Raw genomic sequence first — 16,634 nt, forward strand, 5'->3', positions numbered from 1 at the left:
GGGGTTGAAGTTGCTTACATGCCGTTCTGCGCCATGGAGTGCGGGTCCACACAGAGCTTCAGCTCCAAGCGGCCATTTCAGTTGCCGATCCGGCCACGCCCGAGCCAAAATATACAACATTGAAATAAAAAATGCAAGTTGAGGAATGCAACATGGCTAACAAAAACTAAACTGTGCTGAAGGTTGTACATAGCCTTTCGCCAGGGCCGGACTGGGAACTGAAAGCAGCCCTGGCAAATTTTGCCAGACCAGCCCCCGACCGCCACTAGAACATTTTGGAAAACGACAGACCAAAATGGTGAATTTTACAACACTTTTTTCATTACATATTCAAATTGTATCAACTTTCAAAGCACAGTAAACAGTAGATGATGACCTTAAAGAACATCGGGTTACCCACCCAGTCATATGTACCCATAGGCATTCTTTCAGAGAGCGCCAAAAATAGACACAAGTAGTGAATCAGAGAGAACAAAGTAAAAGTGAAACCAGCCCCCACATGGTGTGTAGCGAGCAAGCGAAGTGAGCAACCACTACTAGCTGGGAGCATGAACAAGCACAGACTGCGGCAATTAGGTCTGGCTATGTTTTTACGTGGGGAGGAGAGAGAGGGGGAAGGAAGGGGGAGAGAGAGAGGGAGACAGAAGAAGTGAAAGGGAGAAGTAGAGGGAGTAAAAGAGGAAGAGAATGAGAGAGAGGAAGGAGTGGAATGAGAGAAAGATGGGGAGAGGGAGGAGGAGATAGAGGGAGAGAAAGGAGAGATAGAGAGAGGGGAGAGAGAGAAGGGAGGAAATAGAAGTAGAGAGATGAGAGATAGAGAGAGGGGAGAGAGAGCGTGTGAAGGGAGTGAGAGAGAGGTAAAGAGAAATAGAGAGGGGGATAGAGGGAGAGAGAGAGGGGGAGAGAGAGGGGTAGGTATAGAGAGAGTGAGAGGGATAGAGAGCGCGTGAGGGAGCGAGAGAGAGGGATAGAGAAATAGAGAGAGAGAGGGAGGAAGGGAGGGAGAGAGGAGAAATAGAGAGAGGGGAGAGGGAGAGAAATGGGGAGAGAAATACAGAGATCGAAAAGAGAGGGAGGGATAGAGAGGGAGAAAGAAAAAATGATAGAGAGAAAGAGATTGAGAGTGAGAGATGAACCGAGAGAGATATGGGGATAGAGGGAGAGTGAGAGAGGGATAGATATAGAGAGGGAGCGAGAGAGGGAGCGAGAGAGGGAGCGAGAGAGGGGGCGAGAGAGAGAGAGAGAGAGATCACACTGTTCCCTTTTCTGCCCGCATTTGTCTTTTCTTCTTCCTTTTATCTCTACACCCATGACTGGCTCTGCTTCAGCCACCTATGGGCTAATGATGAAGGGGACATGATGGCCGGGTCACCCTGGATATTTATGAAAAGATAAGGATACTGAGATGTTCTGTGAAGCTTCGAAACTCAATCATTATTCTTGCCAGGGACGTCAGGTATCACTTTAAAATGTCCCATGAATAAATAAGGACAAGATCATATTAATATTAAACATTAGGTAAATCTGTTGTCACGCGGAGAACCATCCTTTATAACACTCCAGAGGCAGGCAGACAGTCAGTCCTCGCGCTGAGCTGTGTGATCATCAAATGCAGGAGGAGGAGTAGGGCATGCAGAGGCCTGTCGCCTTCTAGCGCCTTGTTGAGCCTTGCTTCAATGAGCTACCCATTCCTGAGCTGAGTGCACAACTCAGTGACTTTGGCCCCCACCTGGTGCTGCTTGGGGCTATGTAACAGTCTAGAGCCTTGTTTTGACCTCCCGTGGCCCAATAGTGGCCCTGGATTGAGCAAAGGGGCCGGCTCCCCAATAACGTCTTTGAGCTGTTTGCCACCCACGCAACTGCCATGAAACTGGCAACAGTGTGGCAGACAGTAGTCACTGCTGGTGAGAGGTGGGAGTTGTTCAACTCCTTGTTGGAGATCCAGAGGGTCTGGTGCACAGTGGTGGCATGTTTGCAGCTGAAGGAGCTCTGGGACTAAGAGCGTCTGGTGCACAGTGGTGACAATTTTTTAGCTGAAGGTCGGAGTTCTGAGACGAATATTGTATATCCCCTCTCATTTGGTGAACATCATTTTAAAAAGCAACACTGCCCCCACAAATGTATTTGCTGTGAGCAAGTTTTTACAGGCTGTCTGGTACAAGAAAAGCAAAATTTGACAAGCAGTAGTTTAGAGATTACGCTCACCCTATTAAATATCTTTCTCTCAAAGTTATAACTTTCTATTCAATCTTTTCAAACTAATGAAATTCATGAAGTAATTGTTCTAAGATTCTCTGTTATTTGCACATAACCTATGGTTGGGATTTGCACAGATTCTATATTGAGGGGGACCTACACTGGTTTAGATCCTATTTTATGGTTGCTCCGATGTTTAAAAATTGCTCTGGGACATTTGTTATTTAAGTACCATTTTGTGACATAACGCAGGGTTGTGATTTGCACAGATTTGCACAGATCATATATCGGGATGGATCAGCAACGGTACATATCTTATTTCATGGCTAAAACCGATGCTAAAAAAAATAAAATCAATTGGAGTACTTGCTGTTTTATGTACTATTTTAAAACTTTACATTTTGTTATTTTTATTATGTGGGCACCTGCCCTTCCTTCATTCATTATTCGTGTTGACCTCCCACCCGCCCTCTGTCCACTTCCTATGTTGCCCGAACCCGCTCGCCCGCCAATGTCCATGTTCACCCCACCTGCTCTCCCTTCATTGTCCAAGCTGCGCCCTCCACCCACCACCCCCTTGTTCTCCGTATTGACTCCCAACACACCCTCCACTCTGATGGTTGTGTTGCCTATCCATTTTCTGTGTTGCCACTGCACTCTGTTGTCCATGTCTCAACCCCTCACCTGCCCTCTCTCTGACTGTTGCACATGTTAGCCATAACCTGCTCTACCTCCATTGTCCATGTTGTGCCTGCTCCTCCACCCACAATGACAAAAAAATGCACTATAACGCTGGCGCTGCTGCCCGCATCATCACTTTTTTCTCACACATTGCATTGTCTGTGCTGCCCTCCATGCTCATCCTTCCTCCCTCGTTGTCTCTCTTACTGCCCTATCTCTCACAAAAATAAAAGTACAATGTCGTATTATTGCTTTACTTTCTTTTTACTTTCAGTCATGCTGCCCTGCAGCCGCACTTCTGTGTGACATGGCTAAACAACGTTGACAAAGCCAATACCTCTCACAGGCGAGATTGTCTCTATATTTTTCCATCTTAGAGATACGTTTAGTGAAGATGTAGGCAGCCTTGTCGAAATTATGATAATTTCCATATCATTAACAGACTGGTTGATGTAGTGACGACAGCTGCTGTAAGTCAGATTGGTAGCATGAGCCCTGGCAAGAAGCGCTCTATTGTTCTCCACGCTCAATAACACTAGTTCTTCAACAGAATAATACTGTGCCAGCCCATTAGAGTCGCCAGCTGCAGGTGCATTGAGCCGCCGATCTACTTTACCAGCATACACGCTCACACGTTTATGAAGGGCGGGTGAGAGACTTCACTTCCCCGATGGCGGCCGTTACATTTGCCCCCTCACTCCTCCTAGTTTGGTATGCACCGTAGCTGAGGTAGGCATGTTCCCGCTGACCGATGCTCAGCAGTCAGCACTGAGGCTGGGGGTACCCGAGAACATGGCCAATCACTGTGTTACTTCATTTAGGAGCCTTGTCATGACCTGTGCTCATGGTTATGTTCCTTGCAGCCACACAATGCTCTTCCCATCACACACAGCACTAGTGATGGCCTTGCTTGTGAGGTTGAAGAGAGCAGTTGTTTTGTCGCAGCCTCCCCAGCACAGGACGCGTGCCTCCAGGCCCTGCACGAGTGGCTGTTTTTTATTTCTCTTTCTCTCTGATTCTCTCTCTCCTACCCACGCACACATTTGCACTCTTGTTTCTCACTTTTCTGTCTCTCAGCCCCTGGCCTCATTCCCTATTTTTTTCCAATACTGAAAAAGCACCGTTGACAAGGCAGCGACGGTTTCTGTTAAAGAATGTATGGCCATTTGGGGGCAGTCACGCTCCCAAACAGAAATACTTTTATATTGTGGGTTGATTCTGAGAAATTCTTTAATCCAACAATAACGTATACTAATAGTATCAAAACTCAACCTATAACAAACTATTAGGGATGGACAGGCTAATGGCATTTAAAAGCAAACCGCCCGCAAACCGGGAAATGTTCTAGGGCGAGTTCACATAGAAATAGTAGTGGCTGTTGTTGATCCTGTTCTGTTGCCTTTCTCCCAAGAATAGTGAGACGTCACGCCATCCATTTTACAGCGCAGTTTTACAAATACATCTGTTCTTAGTGGACAATGCATGCTTTGCAGTGATGTGTTTCGCCACCTAGTCACATGCTTGGAAACCCACAGGGCCCATTCAGTCTTTCATCCCACCGAGGTCTAAATAATGAGTAACCGCGCGTTTTTATTTTTTTGTCCTTTGGGTGAGGGCTTGTTAAGTTCTTAGGATTTAGGAGAGCACTTTAAGAACCGATTTGAGGCGATGTGACTTGCGGGCCGCCGTGACCCGGTTACTGTTTCCGGAGCGAAGATTAGAACAATGCTTCATCACTCAGGCTGGGTAAAGACCAGGGTGGCCCGACGAAGACAATAGGAGCATTGCCTGATCAAGAGGATGTGGGTAACTTTAGCTAATTGAAGAAGCAAGCAAGGCTGAACAAGGGCAGGCTCTAGCTGGCGAGCTGCGTAACATACAGAGCTGTGCATATACGGTCAGTGCTGGTAACTGTCGGATTGAACTCTCCAGACCAGAGACCACCACCACCGTGCGACGCCCGCCAACTGTTTGTGAATGTGAAGGCAAATATTCATCATGTCATTATTAATTGATTTGGTGCCGAGGCCAGCCCAGGGCGGAAACACTTACCTCCTGCTGTTGGTGGCAGTGGCAGAAACAGGGGGGCTACGTCGGACTAAATTATGGCCGCTCCGGTCTGCTCCTCTCGCTCTCGTCACTTGTGATGCTGCAGCCTGTAGGGCACCAGTCACGCGCAGTTTTAATTGCCCAATGCGCAATTGCGCATGCGGGAATTACATCAGCCGCAACCTAGAGAGGCGCGAAGACACGCAGGAGGAGGAGATAGGGCATAATTCTGCGCGCTGCGCACAGGCACCTCCTCCTCCTCCTGAAACTTTTGTTTAGGTTGCACTGCAGTGCACACGGTCACGGGTCAATCAAGCTTGCAGTTGCTGCTGACGCGATGCTAGTATTATTTAGTATTCACTCAGGCCTGTGCACTGCAGCTTGGAACTTGGAAGCCTGAGACTGTGAGAGTCTCAGACACGATGAGTCACACGACACCTGGTGACTGACGTGAGTAACGCTGTGACGGTCGGACCAAAAATCGGCCCCCCAAACACAAAACCGGCCCCCACCCCTTCCAGCCTACGGGGGGGGGGGGGATTGCACGGTACCCGAAAGCACCAGTCCGGCCCTGCCTTTCGCTCTTTGGCAGTTATGGGGAGGGGACAGTGTTGGAATGAAGAAAATAATCACTCCGAGATCTCATACATTGTGTGTCTATGTGTGCTGCAGAAAGAGGATGGAGTTATATGGAGTGGAGTTTGCAGTTAGCTTATAAATTGATTTTTCTTTAAACTTAAAAACTGTGCTGCCAAAGAAAATTGGCATGAAAGACAACCGTTATAGGAAATTATTTCTGGGTTGCTTAATTGGTCACAAACAGACTTTGTTTTAATATCTTACAGGGATAAGACACCTGCTGCATAGAACTTGTGCACTCTGCAAGTGCCTGCCTATAATAGCTGTAAAATAAATCTGGTGGCTAATTCACTTGCGGAAGAGAACTGTGTGCAGTCTAGCCATACTTTTGATTCATCTCAAATACATGTGATCAAGGGCTTTCCAGCTCGAAACGCGTTGTGTGTGGGTTCGCTTGAATAAAGAAAAGAACTGCCCAGAAAACTACGAGGTCTGCGTCTCTTTCCTCGCCGAAGCCGCAGCGCGGCAATTGGAAGTGGTTTGAGTGTTCGGAATATATATATATATATATATATATTCACTGAAAAAACATAGGTTTCAGGGGCGTTGTAGTTAATTGGACATTTCACTTGTACAAAACCATAGAAATTCCCCCGTTATTGTTAGTTCAGCTAACTATAACTCGTGCGCCCGCAATGCGCTGCTGATGACGTCACATATTACATCACTCATGCCATGGTCAGTGACATCACTCATGACATCACTGATGACATCTCAAATGACATCACTGATGACATCATCCTTGTGATAGAGTGGCTGACCTCCTCTCACCCTAATATAACCTTTGATACACACACTCAAAAATACAAACTAACATTTTCAAAACAATGGACATACCAATACCAGTTACAACACACCTATTCAGTAATTCCAAGATCTACACACACATCCACTCATTCACCAACAGTCCCTATACAGTCACTCATACATGTACTCACTCATCATATGTACTCATACACTGATACATCCTGTTACACACTGCCAATCATCTATAAAGTTACTCACACACATAGTCACACATGCAAACAAAGTATCAAACATCCATTTACTTGCATATAGAGTTATACACACATTATCACACTTACTTCTACAGAAACTTACACATACTTACTCTCTTAAACAATCACTTATAGAAACACCTACTTATTTGTACAGGAACTCTTCCAAACTCTCACTCTCACATATACTCACTTATATACACGAATACTCACATATACTAGTTTAAAACATATGTAGTTACTAATAAAGACACTATTGAGACAGTCATTCACTCACTAACACACCCATACACACTCATCCACCTATACAGTCCTGCACACATGTTTTCTTCAACACATACAACAGCGAGTCACTCATTCATGTATCTATGCACTAAGTAATAGCCCCCACCGAACCATACAGACACTCAGACACTCATACTAATACTCAAAAAACCAACTAATAACCCATATAGACACTCATGTAGCTACTCACCAACCCATGCAGCCACTTATATACAAAGTGAGAGACTGATACAGATATTTACATATTTAAACATTACTCACTAACCCATATATTCACTAAGATACACCTAATCAGTCAGTTATACAATCAATTTTACAAAACAAATCATCAATTTAGACACTTATATACCCATTTATTCTTCCATCGACCTTGAGATATACATATATAAAAAATATTTAGTTTTCAGAAAAACACACATTCACTGGATGATGTCATCAGTGATGTCATTTGAGATGTCATCAGTGATGTCATGAGTGATGTCACTGACCATGTCATGAGTGATGTAATATGTGACGCCATCAGCAGTGCATTGTGGGCGCGCGAGTTATAGCTAGCTGAACTAACTATAATAGGGGAATTTCTATGGTTTTGTACAAGTGAAATGTCCAACTAACTATAACGCCCCTGAAACCTATGTTTTTTTCAGTGAATTTCTAAGGTTTTTTTAAATGCTAATTTCTAACTATAACGTGCCTGAAACCTATGGTTTTTTTCAGTGAATTTCTAAGGTTTTTTAAATGCTAATTTCTAACTATAACGTGCCTGAAACCTATGGTTTTTTCAGTAAATATATATATATTTATTATACTATGTATACATGTGAAAATGTCTCGGTCCACCTGTTTGCCTCGGTGGCATGGAAAAAAAGGGTGGAACTGACGTCAGCATGCCGACGAGGTCCTCTTATGGCTCCGATGACGTCATATGTGTGGCGGGCGGAGCCATGCTATTATGACGTCCTCGTAGACGTGGGAAAGCTAGGAAAGAAGTTCTGTGGAATGCTGGTGCAGGGGATATTCACCTCAGTGTTCAGGCTAGTCCTTTGGGAGCAACTGTTTATGTTGCCACTCCAGAAACCGAAACCAGTGATCAGAGGGCAGAGGCCCTGCAGATGGTACACCAGGTGGGGGGCCCAGTCATGTGCACCGGTGGGGCAGCAAAGTAACAAGCACCACAACCCACAAAAAAGGTAACGAGGGGACTGAATAACACAGGATTGTGTCTTTGTATCTGGCAGTAACAACAAAGTTAAAATGCCCTAGTACCAAAATGTAGAATTAGTGCTACAACGGTCTTTAAGAGGACCTGCGATGCCGCTTCTGCCTCCCGTACCCTGGAGGCGGCACATGGGTCACGCCGTACGGTCATATTGCGGTGGGATGCACACTCGTTGACCTCTCATGGCACTGCTCCACACTTCAGGGAGGACGCTTTCCATTAGCTATGTTTTCTGATGACGTGTCGTGCCGGCCCCATCCAACAACAGAACTCCTTTAGATCCAAACATACTCTTCCACTCTCTCACCGGAAGTGAAACCAGGCCACGCGGACACTTTCACAATACAACAGCAGGGAATGCACTTTTCGGTTAAAAAAACACATTCCTTCCTCCTAATTATTCAAATAAACGTCTCACTGAAGAATAGGGGCCAGCTTCGATTGGTAAACAGCCGTTACAACAACTTTTTCACTTCGCGATACCATTACAAAGCATGCATTACCACGCATGCGTTGTACATCGCAAAGTCATTACTACACATTTTTTAGAACACATGGTCGTTTACCACGCATGCCTTTACAACGAAGTTTGTTGTAAAGATATGTATGGTAAATGACCATGAGTTCTAAAAAACATGTAGACAATCCACGTCGTTGTAAGGAAACAGAGGCTGTTTTGTTACCTCACAACGACATGCACCACCCCTCAGAGACGACGTGAAGCAGGAACCATGAGGAGAGAGGAACCACGAGAAGTGAGAGGTAAGGGGGATTGGGCATGGGGTTGGGGTTTCTTTTCTAGGGTTTAGGGTAGTGCAGTGGGTAGTGTAGGAGGTCGTGCTGGGGGTAGTGTTTTAGTGTTTAGGGTAGTGCAGTAGTGTAGGGGGTCATGCTGGGGGTAGTGTTTTAGGGTTTAGGGTAGTGCAGAGGTGTATGGGTAGTGTAGGGGGTCGTGCTGGGTAGTGTTTTAGGGTTTAGGGTAGTGCAGTGGTGTTTGGATAGTGTAGGGGTTTATGCTGGGGGTAGTGTTTTAGGGTTTAGGGTATGGCAGTGGTGTTTTTGTAGTGTAGGGGGTCATGCTGGGGGTAGATTTAGGGTTTAGGGTATTGCAGTGGTGTTTGTGTTGTGAGAGGGTCATGCTGGGGGTAGTTTTTTTATGGTTTAGAGTAGTGCAGTGGTGTTTGTATAGTGTAGGGGGTTTAGGGTAGTGCAGTGGTGTTTGTATAGTGTAGGGGGTCATGCTGGGGGTAGTGTTTTAGGGTTTAGGGTAGTCCAGTGTGTTTGTGTAGTGTAGGGGGTAGTGTTTTAGGGTTTAGGGTAGTGCAGTGGTGTTTGTGTAGTGTAGGGGGTCATGCTAAGGGTAGTGTTTAAGGGTTTAGTGTAGTACAGTCGTGTTTGTGTAGTGTAAGGGGTCGTGTTTTAGGGTATAGAGTAGTTCAGTGGTGTTTGGGTAGTGTAGGGGGTCACGCTGGGGTTAGTGTTTTAGGCTTTAGAGTAGTGCAGTAGTGTTTGGGTAGTGCAGAGGGTCATGCTGGGAGTAGTGTTTTTGGGTTTATGGTAGTGCAGTGGTGTTTGCGTGGTGTGGGAGGTCATGCTGGGGGTAGATGTAGGGTTTAGTGTAGTGCAGTGGTGTTTGGGTAGTGTAGGGGGTAGTGCTGGGGTAGTGATTTAGGGTTTAGGGTAGTCCAGTGGTGTTTGTGTACTATAGGGAGTCATGCTGGGGGTAGGGCTTTAGGGTTTAGGGTAGTGCAGTAGTGTTTGAGTAGTGTAGGGGTTCGTGCTGGGGGTAGTGTTTTAGGGTTTAGGGTAGTGCAGTGGTGTTTGAGTAGTTTAGGGGGTCGTGCTGGGGGTAGGGTATTAGGGTTTAGGGTAGTGCAGTGGTGTTTGTGTAGTGTAGGGGGTCATGCTGGGGGTTGTGTTTTAGGGTTTAGGGTAGTGCAGTGGTGTTTGGGTAGTGTAGGGGGTTGTGCTGGGTTAGTGATTTGGGTTTACAGTAGTGCAGTGGTGTTTGTGTAGTGTAGGGTGTCATGCTGGGGGGTAGTGTTTTAGGGTTTAGGGTAATCCAGTGGTGTTTCTGTACTATATGGAGTCATGCTGGGGGTAGGGTTTTAGGGTTTAGTGTAGTGCAGTGGTGTTTGGGTAGTGTAGGGGGTAGTGCTGGGGTAGTGATTTAGTGTTTAGGGTAGTCCAGTGGTGTTTTTGTACTATAGGGAGTCATGCTGGGGGTAGGGTTTTAGGGTTTAGGGTAAGCATGGGCGGATTTTGCGGATTCGCAATCCGCGAATTTGCGGATTTGCGTATTCGCGGATTGCGAAAATACGCGAAATCCGCGAATTCTCGCGGATTAGCGGATTTTTGGGGGGTGTGTGTGTTCGCACGGGTTTCTGCAAGTTCGCGAGGGTTTTGTACTATTTCGCAAATTGCGAACTTACTTGTCGGGTCGCCAGTTTAGCGAACTTGTTGTTTCTACGTGCCCAGCCTGTTTGCTAAGCTTTCTTCATCACTGCCACCCTCTGTCACCACTGGCACTCTCTTTGGTCACCCATGCCACCCTCTGGCTCACCCATGTCACCCTCTGTGTCATCACATCACCCTCTAGTTCACCAGTGTACATTATTGGGGCAAAGCAAAGCACTGCCATCCTCTGTCAACACTGGCACTCTGGTTCACCCATGCCACCCTCTGGCTGGCACACCCATGCCACCCTCAGTGTCATCACAACACCCTCTGATTGACCACTGAGTGAACAAACACCTGCTAAGTGCTTTAAGTTTTGCAAACAACAACACCTGCCCTGCCCCAACTGACATTAATGAAGGCTGGCACCTGCTTGTCTGCTCCCTTTCCTTTTTGTAGCAAATGCAATGTAAATAATTTTTTTTAACAGGATGCAATGGCATACTTGTAACTATTCTGTGACTGTCAGAGCAGGGTCACACAATAGTTGCAAGTAGGCAACCGGATTCTGGAGGGCCCCTTCAGGAAGCACTACAGGTAAATGGTTACAAATGATGAGCTCGAACTTTTGCACCTGCTCGTTCGTTTTGCTTTTGCAAAACTCGTTTTTCGGTAATTTCGCCCTATTCGAGGGGCGCGTCGTAGTGCGAACTGGCCCGTGGAGGCCGCGAACTTGTGCGAGTTACCTCAAGGTTGAGTATGGGCGCCGCCATTTTGTTTGCGTGACGTATTTCCGTTTCCGCCCGCTAAGTGTAATCTCGCGCGACTCGCGCCTTGCGAATACAAGTTCGCACGAGTTCGCGAGAGAAATCGCGTGCGAACTTACTTACGCGCACGTGATCGGGCCGCCATCTTGTTTTTCATTCATTCCTATGTGTCTGGGTATGGTGTTTCTATCCTCTCTATATCTCTGCCATCCTTTGCTTGTTTTAATATTTTTTTGATCTATTTAACTTATTTTCTATCCCTGTATTTTTCTAGGTCTATATTTTTGTGTTTTAGGCTACTTTTGTTTACTTTTGAACTACTTTTTTAAACTTTTACTTTCCTTCTTCCCTACTCTTATTCTTTTTCATTTTGTCTCTTCTTTACTGCTCACACCTGCCCAGAACATGGTCAAGACAGCTGTGAAGCTGCCCAAGACGGGCACCGCAGCCCGTGCCCGGCTCCCGTGTGGTCGATTGAGGGCGGAAATGGTGGTGCCCCGGGAGATTTTCAGCCCTGAGGAGGTGGGCGCACTTGTTTTTTACGTGCAGCGCCGTCTCCCCAGGACCATCGCGGCAGGCGGCAGGATTGCTGCTGGTTACACCAACAGCCAGGAGCGACGGAAGCGGTGGGGGCAGGTGTGCCGGGCCCTTTTTAAGATCACGGGGGTCCAGCGCACCTACAATCAGGTCACCCACCGCTGGACCGACATCCTTGACCGAGAGCGTGACCTGCTAGACGTGCTGGGAGTGGAGGTCCCCGGTCTTGGTGAGTAGTAGTAGCAATTTTTTCATTAATATTTCAAAATCTTCTGTGCATTTCAGGTGCACTGTTCTCCTTCTCTGTGCCGGTGCCACTGCTTATTTGTTATCTATTTTGTGTTCATTTAATTGGGCTGAGTATGAGTGTATTTTACAGAACTGCGTAATGCTAGACACAAAGGGGCAGATTTACAAGCCCCTTGTTCCACGTTTACACTGCCTTACCTGACGCACAGCGACGTAAACGTGGCGCATCCCTGCGAGTCATGTACAACGTGATGCATCTAAGGAGATGCGCCACGTGAATGCCTGGGCCTGCGCCTCAATGGGTGCGTTCCCACGCAGGGGGGGAGTGGGGGGTGGGGGGTGCCGGTCAGGCAGATGTGTGCCTCGCAAAAGTGCCTGCGTGAAATCTACAAGATTTAACGCAGGCACTTCCGCGACGCTGCTATGTCAATTCTTTATGCCTGCTTGCTTGAAGCAGGCGTAAGGACTGATGCGGTATGTAGAGTATTGGGCAGCCCTGAGCACTGCTATAGTTGCATTGCGCCCGCGACGCGACTCTAGAGATGCGCCCCTATTTCGTCACGAGATGCGTCACGCATCTGCCTACCCTTGCGCCAGGGTTTGCCGCATTGTAATAGCGGCGCATCTGCCGTGACGCAAGGTTAGTTTTGCGTTACGTATTTGTTCTGGTGCACATCTGGAGGTGTCCAGCTCAGAACTCGTAAGTATGCCCGTAAGTGTCAGATTAGCAATTACCTGCGCATCCCTGCAAAGTGTGTGGCACGGCAGCACCACCCATGGTGCGCCGTATTTACAATGCGGCACACCATGGTCCCAAAACGTCACCGAAGCGTTACGCATCGGTGCCGTAAAGGCGGCTCTTTGATGGAGTTGCGTTGCAACGATGGCGCAGCTCCAGCAATGCTGCGTCAAGCCGTAAGTCTGCTTCATGCAGGCGCAGGGTTTCAGTGACGCATCATTGTCCTAAATGACTGATTGAAATTTTATATATTCCCCATAGCCACTTTTAGCATGCGTTCCTGCGCAGGAACGCCCTCCCTTGCGATGGAATGCTCCCTAATGGCGCAGGGTTTTAGAATGGGATGCATCTCCCATATGCGTCACGTTGTTAATATACGCCACACCATGGCGCCTCTCTTGTGGCGCTGCGTCACAAAATTGACGCAAGAATGGAGCAAAAGAGCTGCAAGGGGCTTGTAAATCTGCCCCTAGAGTAGAGGCTCAGGTGCAGTCCTTCCTTTGTAGCCCTCTTTTTGGATGAAATAGTAGGTTCTTGTTCTTTCTAAATGTTTGATTTGGTTGACAAGGACATCGGCAAGCAGCAATCATCAATGTTTTCTGTTATTTCTTTCATGTTGTACGTCAGGTCCGCCCAGGGGCAAGCGGACCGAAAAATCTGATGCAGCAGTGGCTCCAAAGGAGGAGGATGCAGGCCAGGGCGGCGAGTGCTCCTTTGCTGGCCCCAGTAAGTTTTCATTTAAATATAGAGGACCTATTGTTGTCCAAGCATTCCTAATTTAATTGTTTCGAAATAGGGTTTAGATAGGAGCAAAATCAATAATCCAACTGTTGCAGGGACAATTCTCCACAAACCGAACTATGGACAGCAAAGACCAGAGTAATAATATTTCAGAGTGGCGTGTTTGGCACACTGTATAAATAAACCTGGTAGTGTCAGCAGCACAGACTCCTCCTTGCAAAAATTGCAAAACTTTTCGCTCAGTCACTCTAGTCTGGACTCTCTGGAGGACTAAAAACCACAGAGTCAATTCAAGTTTAAAAGCTTTATTAAAAGTTTAAGTAAACACATATATGAAAATAAAGTTAGTTGGAAATGGAAAAGTGCTTGGTGCTGAGTTGATGAGTACTGGATTGGTACACATTTCTTGTGGTCGAGCCGAGCTTTCACCTGGTTTGAAGTTGATGTTCCTCTTGTCCTTAGAAGTCCAGTTTCTGTCTGTTCAGAGAAAAATAGTGTGTGTTAAAATTAAGCAAGCATTCAACAATTGTGACAAAAAAAATGAAGCAAGACAACAGCTTTCCCTGGAAGGAGGGACATTTTTACTTTAGACTAGAGTAGACAGTCAATTAATTTTTCTGTTGTTTTCACATTTTTTCATTCATAGACCAAATACTAGTGGAGTGGTGTAATCTAACATTCTTAAATCTACTTTGTAGGTGGAACATCTGGTGGCGGGGCCAGCTCAGATGTGGTGGTCATCAGTGACTCGGAGTCCGAGGGTCAATCTGGGGAGGAGGCGGCGCTAGAGGAGTCGGATCAAGAGCAAGAAGTACAGACTGTGAGGAAGGAGACGGTGGCGGTGGCGAGTACAGGTAAGCTGGATCATGGAGGTACTATCTGACTCTTAGATAGGATATGATGTGTATTCAGTGGTGGCCCAGTGACAAATTACAATATGGTAATTACAGCAGGCTGGGACCGACAGACAGATGGAGGCAGAGACAGAGAGAGAGGAAGACAGAAGGAGAGAGAGAGGGAGGGAGCCAGAGGGAGGGTGAGGGAGGGAGACAGAGAGAGAGAGACAGCGAGGTAGAGGGAGACAAAGGGAGACAGAAAGAGTGAGACAGAGAGAGAGAGAGAGAGAGAGAGAGAGAGAGAGAGGGAGGGAAACAGACATATCGCCTGGGCCTGGTGCAGATGATACGGTTGCTGGTGTGGTTAACGGCTCAGAGGAAAAATCACTCACTTCTGCCAGATCTCTTTCATATGAAAGAGCACCAAACCAAGGATACAAGTGAGTTGTGGGAAGGGAAATGGTGATTCAAGCGCCCCTCCCTGCGGACGCCCATGATACTGGCCTGAATAGTTTTGTACTGCCCTGGCTAGTTGTACTGTGACACAACTTCCTGCTGAATCATTTTGTGTTAATCATATTCTTAAAGAGCATTGGTTACAGATTATGTCTTTCTTTCTTCATGTAGTTGGCAATACTAAAACCTCCAAACCAACGAGGAGTATGCTGGCTGTACTGGCCCGGCAACGGAGGCTGGAAGCAACTGTTGCTGAATATCGGCGACTGGTGGAACTAGAGGTGGACGACACGCACTCCAGTGCATCAAACCTAACAACATCTACATCCTCCTCTGTTACCCCACGTTCTACCGGTAAACACAGTGCTCCAGCAAACCGGAGCCGTGCCGGAAGACGCCACCGCCGAGCAGCAAAAGCTGCACCTCGCAGCACTGTTAAAGGTCGCTTGCGCCGTGCACTCCGCAGAGTGTCCGACCTAGAGGCGGAGGTCCAGAAATGGACCAAATATCAGAATGTGGTGGAGGGCCTCCGCCTAGATCAAGCCATCCTCCAAGAAAAATATGATGCCCTGGCCCTAAAGCATGATGCCCTGGAGGCCAAACTTAACAGCTTGCATCCATAGAGTGTCCCTTGCCCCTGTTTTTGAGACTTTTGGGGGGTGGGAATTGGGAGTTGGTTTTTTTGGGGACTTTTGAGGACTATTTATTTGTTGGGGTTAGGGAGGGTCTTGCGGGAGATTATTTTGTTAGGGATATAAATATACTTTTTCAAACTTTATCTGAGCATACCCTTTTTTTTACTACTTTTGAGCTGGGTGGGTGGTGGTTTTGCAGTAATTTCATTTAACTGAACACTGTCATCGTGTTGGTTCACGTGCAATAGGCCAAATGTTTTCCTAAGTAAATGCCTGTCACAGAGTTTGTTAATTCAAGAGCCCTAGGACTTTGCTGCTAGTACCACTGTCACTCTCTCGCCTCTCCAAATACTCCATTATACTACCTCCCATCCAAACGCTTATCTTACCTGTAATTTGTGTTTGAGGGCTGGCTCCACCTGGAATTCACAGAGTCCTAACGCGTTCTGCAGCAGGGCCACAACTGGAGTTTCCCGGCGTGGATTTTCTGCAAATCAAAAGCAATCAACATTAGAAATGTGGTAGCGGTGCTGACACAACCCTAAAACCTAGAAGCCCCAGAGACAGCACCCCTGAGACAGGCAAGCGAGCAATATAACGCCTACACGTTCACGTGCAATAGGCCAAATGTTTTCCTAAGTAAATGCCTGTCACAGAGTTTGTTAATTCAAGAGCCCTAGGACTTTGCTGCTAGTACCACTGTCACTCTCTCGCCTCTCCAAATACTCCATTATACTACCTCCCATCCAAACGCTTATCTTACCTGTAATTTGTGTTTGAGGGCTGGCTCCACCTGGAATTCACAGAGTCCTAACGCGTTCTGCAGCAGGGCCACAACTGGAGTTTCCCGGCGTGGATTTTCTGCAAATCAAAAGCAATCAACATTAGAAATGTGGTAGCGGTGCTGACACAACCCTAAAACCTAGAAGCCCCAGAGACAGCACCCCTGAGACAGGCAAGCGAGCAATATAACGCCTACACGTTCACGTGCAATAGGCCAAATGTTTTCCTAAGTAAATGCCTGTCACAGAGTTTGTTAATTCAAGAGCCCTAGGACTTTGCTGCTAGTACCACTGTCACTCTCTCGCCTCTCCAAATACTCCATTATACTACCTCCCATCCAAACGCTTATCTTACCTGTAATTTGTGTTTGAGGGCTGGCTCCACCTGGAATTCACAGAGTCCTAACGCGTTCTGCAGCAGGGCCACA

The 16,634-nt window shown here is 46.9% G+C and overlaps 1 protein-coding gene and 1 long non-coding RNA gene across 3 annotated transcripts in view; one reads left to right on the forward strand and one right to left on the reverse strand.

Annotated features, from left to right (window-relative positions):
• The window catches only part of LOC144823913 (interferon regulatory factor 3-like), a 295,117-nt gene that overhangs the window by 13,242 nt on the left and 265,241 nt on the right, over positions 1-16,634 (forward strand). The gene's annotated exons all lie outside the window — the stretch shown is intronic.
• Positions 13,787-16,269, reverse strand: LOC144825187 (uncharacterized). The gene is made up of 3 exons (XR_013609324.1): positions 16,188-16,269; positions 15,814-15,911; positions 13,787-13,974 (listed from the first exon to the last, which is right to left on the reverse strand). It is a non-coding gene; the product is annotated as an uncharacterized LOC144825187 (long non-coding RNA).

Source organism: Lissotriton helveticus, chromosome 3_1 (assembly GCF_964261635.1).
Source record: "Lissotriton helveticus chromosome 3_1, aLisHel1.1, whole genome shotgun sequence".
Lineage (NCBI taxonomy): Eukaryota > Metazoa > Chordata > Amphibia > Caudata > Salamandridae > Lissotriton > Lissotriton helveticus.